Source organism: Hylobates moloch, unplaced genomic scaffold (assembly GCF_009828535.3).
Source record: "Hylobates moloch isolate HMO894 unplaced genomic scaffold, HMol_V3 SCAFFOLD_2, whole genome shotgun sequence".
Taxonomy (NCBI): Eukaryota; Metazoa; Chordata; class Mammalia; order Primates; family Hylobatidae; genus Hylobates; species Hylobates moloch.
In genome coordinates, this window is record NW_026652277.1 from 172,381,739 (window position 1) to 172,393,392 (window position 11,654).

An 11,654-nucleotide genomic window follows, 5' to 3' on the forward strand; every position below is an offset into this window, starting at 1 on the left:
AAACAAAACAAAACAAAACAAAACACTGACTATTAAGGCAGAAAAAAACTTCAAAATATCTCCACAGTATACTATAGTTGCTTTCTGTATCATGCAGAGAAACATAATTCTGCTTTTTAAAAAAATGTTCATGGTGACTTTATGCATCTGAAGTAAAATATATATAGGTTAATTGAGTAATAGGAGTCTCTTAGAGTGGACAATTGACATTAAGATCATACAATTGAAAACATGAGCTTTCTATTACACAGAATGTACAAAATTCATAAAAGATAATATAAGCTTTTCACCAGATATTAAGGTGAATTTGATATGGGAATTCTACAGTATAAGACAGACACAAAAATATAAACATTACAAAGAGTTTTTACTTTGATGTAATTTTTTCGTAATATTCTATGACAATATTCAATAATAATTTTTAAAAGAATATTTCTGTGCATATCTTTTTTTTATTTTAAACTATGCTGGTCATATGGATAAGATGGTTTTGAAATCTAAGTGGGACAGCGACTTCCCCAGATCTCGCTCTCAGGAGAAATTTAAGGCTGCACTGGCACAATATAGCAGAGCTCAATACTTCTGCATCTCTAAGAATGTTGGTGTGGCCACGCAAGAACAGCAAGCACTAATGAGAAGCCCGCAGGGACAAAAGTTGAGCTTCCAAATCTTTTTTGTTTTGTTTTGTTTTCACTTTGAAAATATGACATTTCAGAAGCTTCAGACCACTTTTCTCAATTAGGCTTCTAAAGAATGTATGATCTGAAGATGTTTATGTACATTGATATTGAGGGTGGAAATTTCAAGCTATTTTTGGAGTGAGTGATGATTCACCATTATCATCTGAGAAGAGCTCACATCCTAGTGATCCCTAGGGAAAGAACGAATGGGCTGTGGAAAGTAGAGTTATAACCACACCAAGGCAGTGTCTAAGTGTACTGAGACTGGTTTGCTTCCTTTCTCATCTGTTCAACTAAAGACTTCTATTCTCATGAGATTTAAACAGGCAACTTGGAGTGTTAAATAATTTCTAAGAAATTGTGTAAAAACACTCAGTTCTAAAATTTGAAAGAAAGTCAAGCTACCGTTCTAATTCTTCATGTTATACATGTAGAAAAAAATTTTCATTTAGAAAAAAAGTCTTTCAACTGATTGTTTATTGGCAATTTCAGCTATTTACTGTTTCATTAAGCTATCATATTGAATTTATCATATTGATTACAATTTAAACTTAATTATAAATTGATTAGTAAAAATATTCCTTGTGTGTCCTTGTTCCTTTGTGTTGAAATATATTAACAATTCAGGCAAAAATTATTTCTAAAGCAATTCTATTATTTAAATTAGGCAATAAAATTGGATTATTTAATAACAATGCAATAAACTTTGACTGTTTTATAATCTTCCAAGTACTCTCACATATTATATTGCATCTGATTCCTATGTTAACTTTGTAGGATACGTATGTTAGTGTCATAGGTCTACAACAGTAGTGTTAAAAGAAAACTTTAGCCAAATTAAATTTAGCAGTGTATTTGAGCAAAGAACAATTCATGAATTGGACAGCACTCAGAACCCAGAGTGGTATAGAGAGCTCCACCAAGTAATGTGGATAGGCAGAGTATAGAGATAAAAAGAAACTGATATACAGAACTATCCTGATTTGGTTACAGCTGGACATTTGTCATATTTGGGCATGGTGTGACAAGGTGTTTGTTTTATATGGACATATTCTGATTAGTTGACAGCCTGTCAACCAATTGGCTGAAGCTTACCTGCAATAATCAGCTGAGATAGAGCTATTTGTTACATCATGTTGTGTTGCAGTTTGCTTACATACTAAATTATGTTACAGTTTGCTACATATGAATGCAAGATACAGAGGCAGCATTAGGACAAATTTAATTTGATTTCACAATTCTCCCCTTTTGATCAGCCTTTTAATTTTGAGAGATTCACCAAAACTTTGGTTGTTGATGCCACTCTTTGTCACCATCATAATGGACTTTCTTTCTTTCTCTTTCTTTCTTTCTCTTTCTTTCTTCCTTTCTTTCTTTCTTTCTTTCTTTCTCTCTCTCTTTCTTTCTTTCTTTCTTTCTCTCTCTCCTTCCTTCCTTCCCTCCTTCCTTCCTTTCTTCCATCCTTCCTTTCTTCCTTTCTTCCTTTCTCTTTCTTCTTTCTTTTTGAGACAGGGTTGGCTTTATCAGTCTGACTGCTGAAGTACAGTGGTGTGATCATGGCTACTGCAACCTCTAATTCCTGGGCTCAAGTGATCCTCCTGACTCAGCCTCCTAAATAACTGGTACTAAAGGCACACATCATCATTCCCAACTATTCTTTTTAAAAAATTTTTGCAGAGAATAGGTTTTGCTATGTTGCCCAGGCTGATCTTGAACTCCTGGCCACAAGCAATCCTTCACCTCCCAAAGTGCTGAGGTTATAGGTGTGAGCCGTTGGTGAATGTTTCTTTATGTTCCCTTCATGTTTTTGTTATTCTAACTATAGTGAGAACACTTGACTTATAAGGAATGGCTGCAAGCAAGCATTTCAGACACTTGAGAGGATAAAGCTCATCAGAAAAGCTATTATGACGGCTATTGGGAGGATGATACTAAAAGACTGACCTATACTCCTTAACAGGAGTCTCCATAAACTGAACTAGTTAAAATCAAATATATATATAAATGAGCCAGAAGAGAAATCTACCTGCTTTAGCCAAATAGCTTTTTTATTGATGTATTACAGCTTAGTTACTACTATCTAACTATCCAACATATGTATCAAATGCAGTAGGAGGTATTTCCTATCACACATACTCCCTGTGTTCAGACAACAGATAGTTCAAAGCAATACAATTATCTAAAGCAACTTTAGCAAGGGAATTTAAAGAAGTCTGCTGGGCAACTATAACCTTTGCAGTGGAGTCAGCTGTAGTAGCTAATATTTGAGAGATTTCTAATTATAAACCCATTTACGTTTATGTCAAGTCAAGGTAGTAACATGATATGGTTTGGCTGTGTCCTCACTCAAATCTCATCTTGAATTGTAGGGCCCACAATCCCCACATGTCATGAGAGAGACCTGGTGGAAAGTGACTGGATCATGGGGGCAGTTTTCCCCATGCCGTTCTTGTGATAGTGAGTGAGTTCTCATGAGATCTGATGTTTTAAGTGGCTTCCCCCTTCACTCAGCACTCATGCTGTATTCTGCCACCCTGTGAAGAGATGCCTTCTGCCATGTTTATAAGTCTCCTGAGGCCTCCTCAGACCTGCAGAACTGTGAGTCAATTAAAACTCCTTTCTTGAAAAATTACCCAGTCTCAGGTATTCCTTCATAGCAATATGAGAATGGACTAACATAAAACATTTTATTTAAAAAATGCCCATTTAGAAAGATTTATACCTGTTGGCAAATTGCTCTTTATTCCATAGTGCAAATTCATAAGTTTAGACTAATGTTCAGTTTCCACTTGGTTATGGAGTAACAGTGGTACTGTTAGAATTCCTAATACACATTGCCCCCTTCCTTTCCACTTATGAGACTTGAGATTGCCCACATGTATGGTTAAATTATCATTATGTTCTTAAATCCTCCACAGACAAAAACATGTCCTGGAGGGGCACAACAGACAGTTCCTTGTGGATTACCTTGTGCATTAGGAGTCACCAGTAGAAAAGCATTAGTCATGTTTATCTAAGGCTCCATTATTGAATCACTGCATGGTTGGAGGATACCAACAATTAAGGGATTAAGGTTATAAACCTGCCTACAAACTGTCCAATTATCCTTCTTTTGGTTTCCTTATTTAATTTCTGGTAAAATCTAACTGCAAAACCTTCACTAAAGGTTTTTTCTAGTGTCAGATTTAAACAAGAAGTCTGAATAGAAAAATCTTATAGCCTAATCCGATGGAAAGATCAGATATACTTGGAATATCTGTAAAATTTGCTACAGTGTGAACCACTGAATCTCTAAGATCACTTAAGAATTTGGGTTTCACATGACATTACCAACATTCATTTAAGCTCCCTGTGGAAGCTATCAGTTGTAATATTAGTCATCATATTATCTTTCCATGAATAAACAGAAAATAAGCATACAGAAAATAGGAAAGAGGACAAAGGTTTTATAGTGACAGTCAGAAGTCTTAAATCATGATTTTAGGAAAGCCGTCTATCTGCTAACAGGATGCCATTTGCTTCTAGGGGAAAATCTTTGCTGACCAGCTTTACCTTGAGGTCTCCAATGGGTGTATAGTCTTCAGAGTCTGGAGGAGTCCTCTTGAGTTAAGTTGATTGACATTGGTGGCACAAGATCAGTCAACTCAATTTGAGCCAATACTTGAAGCCCTGAAGTTTTGCTGCAGAGATGAACTTGGTATGCTCTTTTCCAAAGGGATTCAAGGGAAGTCCTTTCATAATGCTGTATCTGCAAGACCTAATCTGCAGGTTCTAGATGATGAAAGGTCTGGTTTTCATTAGTTGGGGGATCATGAAGGGCTTACTTTACATGGGAAAATTCTACTTTGACATAATGCATTAAATACCTGGAATAATGAGGCTCTCAGATTTTATAAGAGCAGGAGATACATATGTTTCCATTACAAGAGGACCAGGCCTTCCAGTAACTATTTCATTAGAGGTCAATCTATGGTCCCTACTGGGAGTAGATCTTATTGCCATCAAAGTCAATGGTAATACCTTTGGCCAAGGCAATTCAGTTGATTCAGTTAGTATTGCCTGATGCCATTGAATTTGTTGTAATACCTTATTTAATTTTTGTATAAAATTGTCCAAGAAAACAGGTTATTTTATTTCTGGAGATTTATCCAGGGGTACTCCAAAAAGAAAACACATTTTCTAATAACCTTTTTAGCTACTGATATAGCATTAGTCTATCTGCATGGAAAAGCTTCTATGCAACCAGAAAACATGCAGGTCAGGGGAGGGGCAATTGAATAAAATCCAACTATACGTCTTCAAATGATCCAGCAGATACTGGAAATGTAAAACCTGAGATTTTTTATTGTCTTATCAGAATATGGGTTTGACACTTGAAACATCAGTTATAAATCATCTCAGCAATTTTAGAACAGTCTCACTGCATCAGTTTTTAAAAATAATTTATATCATTTTATCCACCCCACAATGAGTCATGGAGTGCAGAGCTCTTAGTAACGATATCTTTAAGGACTCAGCAAGGGGCAGGCAGCAATCCAGGCTTTCCATGAGTCTGTGCTTAAAATTGATTTGCATCTTCCTAAATACCAGTTTTGTTTCTCCAATTTAGCTGCATAGCATTACAAAAAAATAGGTTATCATAGGTAATTTGAATGGGATCAATACTATGGAGTTTATTCAAATGGCATATTTAAACAATTTCAGTATTGGTTCACTTAGCCTGAGAATCTGCTGAAGCATTTCCTTGGTATTCTTTTCTTGCTGGACATTGGTTAACAGTTTTATGAAACGAATCAGAGTTCTGAAAATTCTCACCCAGTGTAATGGTATAGTCATATTTCTAGGAATTTCATGTAATTTCTGGAACACATATTAATAGAACATCTATACAAATACAACTCAAAGAGAGTTTAGCATTATGTATTATTTCACAATGCTTCTCATATAATTTAATATATCAAATAAGTTTAATTAGTTTAATATCTGTCTTTTCATAAGGAAAAATATCCTTTTGAGAAGTTTTGAGTGCCCATCAAGAAAAACTCTAAGTTAATTGAAGATATAAAAAAGGTTTTAATACTGAATCTGATTCCGGGGAGTTTGTAAAACATACCAAGGGTTTAAGCACTTGATCAAAAGAGGATCACAGGCCACTGTGAACAACAGTCATTCATGTAACCACAGTGATTATTTAAAGGCATGAGAAGCAAATTGAGAGAGTTACAGAGTTATAGAAAAACCTTAGCTTTTTAAATAGAGAGGACTCAGTCTTCTTCAGGAATCAAGAACCTAATAACGGCGACATAGAGCACAGAAAGTTATCTTGGTAAAACACAGAAACTTTATTTTCTAGGCCAATTACATAGCAGGTAAATAAAAACGTTTCACAATTTTCTATTAAAAAACAACCCATAGTTCAAAAAAAATTCTGGTTTTGACACAGAGGATCATTTTCTAGTTTTGTATCAGTGTGTCAAAATATTAATGCTCAATTTTTAGAAACACTTATAAATAATTCCTTTTTAATCTTAACCAGCTTGATCACACTAAAATTCCTTTCAAAAGAGTTATCTTCCACAAATGTTCTTCAACTTTCTTATCCATTCAGTTTTTGTCCTATACTTTTCCTCTTCTCACTTTGGAACAAGTCATTCTACTTTAGAACAAAAATTACTCTTTTTTCCTTATACAAAACATCCTAATACCTTATAGCTTTTTCTTACCAAAAGCACATCTTATGGTTCTTGCATACTTGCATATAAAGTTGTTTCCTTTATTATTCTTAGTAACGTTAGTTACATATGTTAATTAGAATTCTTAATGCTTACTGACCTTAATTGCCAGGGAACACCAGGAAGTAAGCAATTGTGAACTGCATGTTCCATCAGCATTCTGCAGACTGGCAAATCTATGAATGACAATTTCTAGAAGTATGTGCTTTCTGTTAGTACAATTTATCATTATGGCAAGGATATCCTCCCTGATAGTCCCAAATAACTTTAGTCTTTCTGTAATAAGAATCTGTAGAAGCAGCAAATTTTTATCTGTATCTTCTTAGGTTTTCTGGCTATGTTTGAAAATTAAACTGTTGTTTGTACAGAATTCTCTCAGTGTCAACTTTCCATTCTTGATAATAAGAATGTTAAAGCTTCTAGTATAGGAAGGATATCTTTCCCATGCAAATTTTCTCTGACCGCTACCTATTTAAAACTCACTTGTTAACAATTTTGCTTGCATTGCCTCTAATATCACTTTAAAGTACATAAAGCCAGAAAATGACTACCTTTAAAGGAATGGTCCACAATTCCTAAGGGGAGATTTTAGTTTATTTCTATTAGTAATTGGTAGAATCAGTGGGCAGAAATTAGTAAGCATATTGATGATTTGAACAACATGATTAACAAGCTTGTCCTAATTTACATATATGATACACTGCATCCCACAACTGCAGAATACAATTTTTTTCAAGTAAATATGGAATGTTTTCCAAATCTGACTGTATGTTAAGCCATAAAGCTAATTGCAACAAATTCCAATAATTTTCAAATGATCAAAATTATTTTAAAAATGATTATTAAAAAGGTAGTTATCTCAAGAAAAGCTAAACTTTAAATATTAATTAGTAACTAAAGGGAGAAATATAGAAACAAAAATGTTTATTGAAACAGGATGCACCCTAAAATGTGAAATGAACTCAAGCCATTGACTTTCCAGGGATGATTATTTTCTGGTGATTAGTACAGGAGACCATGCTATTAGACCTTTAGAGAAGTAAATATAATTCTAGCATACGCTCTGTCCTGAAATTAAGATATTTTTCCATAATTAATATTATGTAAATTTTACTTTTTTTGGATTTTAAGCTTTAAGGGTTAAGCTATAGGTAAACAAACTTAGCTATGGTTGCAAGACTAATGCTAAATGCTAACTTTCACAATATAAAGACAAATTTATAGCTAATAAATAATAGGATAATAAAGTGAGGAAGAAATTTCAAAGAAAGATTAGGCTTATCAATATATCCCTAATATCAATACTAGAAAAAGAAAAATTTTTAAATATTGAAAGAAAAGTAAAACTACAATACTGTAAATAGCATTTGTAAGTCAAAGGTTGAAAAAATAGAGTCGTTAGCTAATTTATCTTTTATAGTGTGAAATAATCAATAGTAATTTGATCTAGTATTTGCTCCAAGCTCTTTATTGTAATCATGAAATAAACCACCAAAAGAACTCAAAGAGGAACAGAAAAAGAAAACCTTGGGAGAGTACAAGTGGAGTTAACAAAAATGGGAAAAAGCTTCTTTCTATCCTATGTAAGATTGCTTGTGTGTGTGTGACACTATAAGAGAAATTCTAAAATAAATTTAAAAATATATATTTAGAGTAAAAATCATAGTGCTATGTCAGTATTATGGTCAAAATGGCATAGCCAAAACTCTTGGGTTAACATAGCAGGGAGGCTCACAATTAAATACAAATATGCCTCCAACAGAATGCTTAAAGTTAAAACAAAATGCTAATGCTGATAACACTAAGTCTAGGATGCAGAGTTACTGGAATTTTCATATCTTGCTGGTGGGAGTGTAAAGTGTTTCAACTGCTTTTGGAAACTATTGCACTTTACAATAAATTAAAATTACATTTAGCTTCACGATCTATTTTTTTAGAGACATATGTCCAAGAGAAATAAATATACATGTACAGGAATGTTCTTACCAGCTTTATTCATCATATCCCAAAACAGAAACAACTCACATGCTTCTCGATAGGAGAATAAACAAATTGTAGAGTATTCATATAATGCAAAACTACTCAGCAAGAAAGCATAATCAACTTTGGATACAAACAACACAATATGTTTCAAAATCCTTATGGTGAGAGAAAGAAGCCATTAACAAAATAATGTATATTACATTATTTCAATTATATCAATGTCGTAGACAGGCAAAACTATGATAATGGAAGTCAGATTCTTGATTGCTTCTGTGGATAAGGGGGTTACTGACTGAAAAGCAGCCTGAAGAAACTTTCCAGAGCATTGGAAAGGTTCTGTACATTAATTCAGTGGAAAGTATATAGATGTGGAGATATATAAAATATCGTTGGGCAGAACATGAGACGAACATTATGCTTCACGTAAATCATACCTTAATGAATAAAACAATGAAAAATAACAGGAAAAAATACCTTGTATTCATTAGGCATTGATTTGATTGCTGGTATGTGGGATATCCAATAAATATTTAGTATTATTAACAGAAATGATCATTTCTAGAGTCTATAATATGTATCGGTGAGCGCAGAATCAGCTGCAAATGACAGATAATTTGCCAAACACTGGATTAACAAATGATTTGGTTCACCTCACCTTCTGTCTAGTGTCACCAACAAGGCCAGGAGTCTGGGTTCCCATTGTTATTTTCTCTCTGTGCCCCAACTAAATCGCAGTTACAAAATGGCTGTGCAGTGCTGAACGCTGCTTCTACATTTCAATTAGGAAGAGGAGAAACGATTCATTAAGATCTGTCCCTTTTATTAGAAAATTAAGTGTTTCATGAATTCCTAGAACAGATTTCCCTTTACAAAGGTTGTTGGTAAGCAAGAATAACTTTAAGCCTCAATGATGGTGGCAGGAAGGGTGTTGGGATTAGGGAGAGCTATTCCATTAGCTAATGAACAGTACAGACTATGGTATGTGATGTTTATATAATTCTATCTCATCAATCAAATCAATTGTGTCTAAGTTATCTACTGGGGGGATTTCAAATTCATGGCAGGCAGGGGCCATGCAATACGTTTCATTTGTTTTTCCCTACTTCATGTAAAATAAACAGGCAAATTTTCTCCATATTTGATTAACCTTCATCAAGATGTTTTTTCATGTAACACTGAGAACATAATAAAAGACTTATCAGACACCCCCACCCCCATTTCCAAATGAGTCTGCAGGTCCTCACTACAGCATGACTGCATTCAGCACACTGCTCCAGAGACACTGATGCTCCAGTCTGGAGGCTTACACATGTACTGAGTGGCTTTTCTTAAAGAAGATGTAAGCCACAAGTTTCACCATTAGATAACATCTGAGGTGTTCTTTTTTTTTTTTCTCAACTCTGAGATTTTATTTTAAAGAATGTAAATTTTCAATTGAAAAAGAAAAACATAATGTGCCTTCTGACACACTGTCATTCTAATTTTTCAATTCTAGAGACCTAACTTCGGGTAATATAATGTCTCATGTCAAATAAAAACATTCTGACCTTCTATTTTCTACATTAGGAAATGGCCTGACTGAAGAGAAGATTAAATGTGACATACATAGGAAGGGGAGCCTGAAAGTTCTACTGAAGTTGAATCATAGGATTCTGGGCCCTCAGCTTATCTCTGGCTACTGTGTGGTACTGAATCAAGCATTCCCTTGGTTCTGCCCTCTGTGTGGTGCAGATTTTGGTACTGAATATGCTTCTTCATGAATATAACCAGAAATTTAATATACTATCAATTTAAGATATGCATCATCACATTAGTCCATTTTCACACTGCTGATAAAGACATATCCAAGACTGGGTAATTTATAAAGAAAAAGAGGTTTAATGGACTCACAGTTCCACATGGCTAGGGAGGCTTCACAATCATAGTGGAAGGCAAAAGACATGTCTTACATTGCGGCAGATAAGAAAGAATGAGAACCAAGTGAAAAGGGAAACCCCTTAAAAAAACATTGAATCTCATGAGACTTATTCACTACCATGAGAACAGTATGGAAAAAATCACCCCCATGATTCAATTATCTCCTTATCAGTTCCCTCTCGTGATACATGGGAATTATGGGAACTACAATTCAAGATGAGATTCGGGTGGGGACACAAAGCCAAACAATATCATTCTGCCCCTGGCCCTTCCCAAATCTCATGTCCTCCCACTTCAAAACCAATCATGTATTCCCAACAGTCCCCCAAAGTCTTAACTAATTTCAGCATTAACTCAAAAGTTTATATTCCAAAATCTCATCTGAGACAAGGCAAGTCCCTTCTGCATTTGAGCCTTCAAAATCAAAAGCAAGTTAGTTACTTCCTAGATACAATGGGGGTACAGGCATTGGGTGAATACAGCCATTCCAAATGGGAGAAATTGGACAAAACAAAGGGACTACAGGCCCCATGTGGGTCTGGAACCCAGCAGGGCAGTCAAATCTTAAAGCTCCAAGATGACCTCGTTTGACTCCATGTCTCACATCCAGGTCACACTGTTGCAATAGGGGGGTTCCCATGGTCTTGTGGAGCTCCACCCCATGGCTTTGCAGAGTATAGCACCCCTCTTGGCTCCTTTCAGGGGCTGGCCTTCAGTTTCTGCAGCTTTTCCAGGTGCACAATGCAAGCTGTCAGTGGATCTACCATTCTGGGCTCTGGAGGATGCTGGCCCTCTTCTCACAGCTCCACTAGGCAGTGCCCCAGTGGGGACACTGTGTGGGAGCTCCAACTCCACATTTCCCTTTTACACTGTCCTAGTAGATGCTCTCAATGAGGGCTCCACTCCTGCATCAAACTTCTGCCTGGACATGCAGGTGTTTCCATACATCCTCTGAAATCTAGCTGGGGATTTGACACCTTCAAGAATTGACATCTTCAAGTCAATTATTGACTTCTGTGTATGCAGAGGCTGAACATCAGGTGGAAGCTGCCAAGGCTTAGGGCTTGTATCCTTTGGAGCCATGGCCTGAGCTGCACCTTGGCCCTTTTTAGCCACAGCTGGAGCAGCTGGGATGCAGAGTACCAAGTCCCTAGATTGCACACAGCAAGGGGGCCTTGGGTCCAGCCCACAAAACTATTATTTCCCCCTAGTCCTCCGGATCTGCCAAAAAAGTTTCTGACATGCCCTGGAGATATTTCCCCATTGTCTTGTTGATTAACATTGTGCTTCTCATCACATATGCAAATTTTTGCAGCAGGCTTGAATTTCTCCCCAGAAAAAT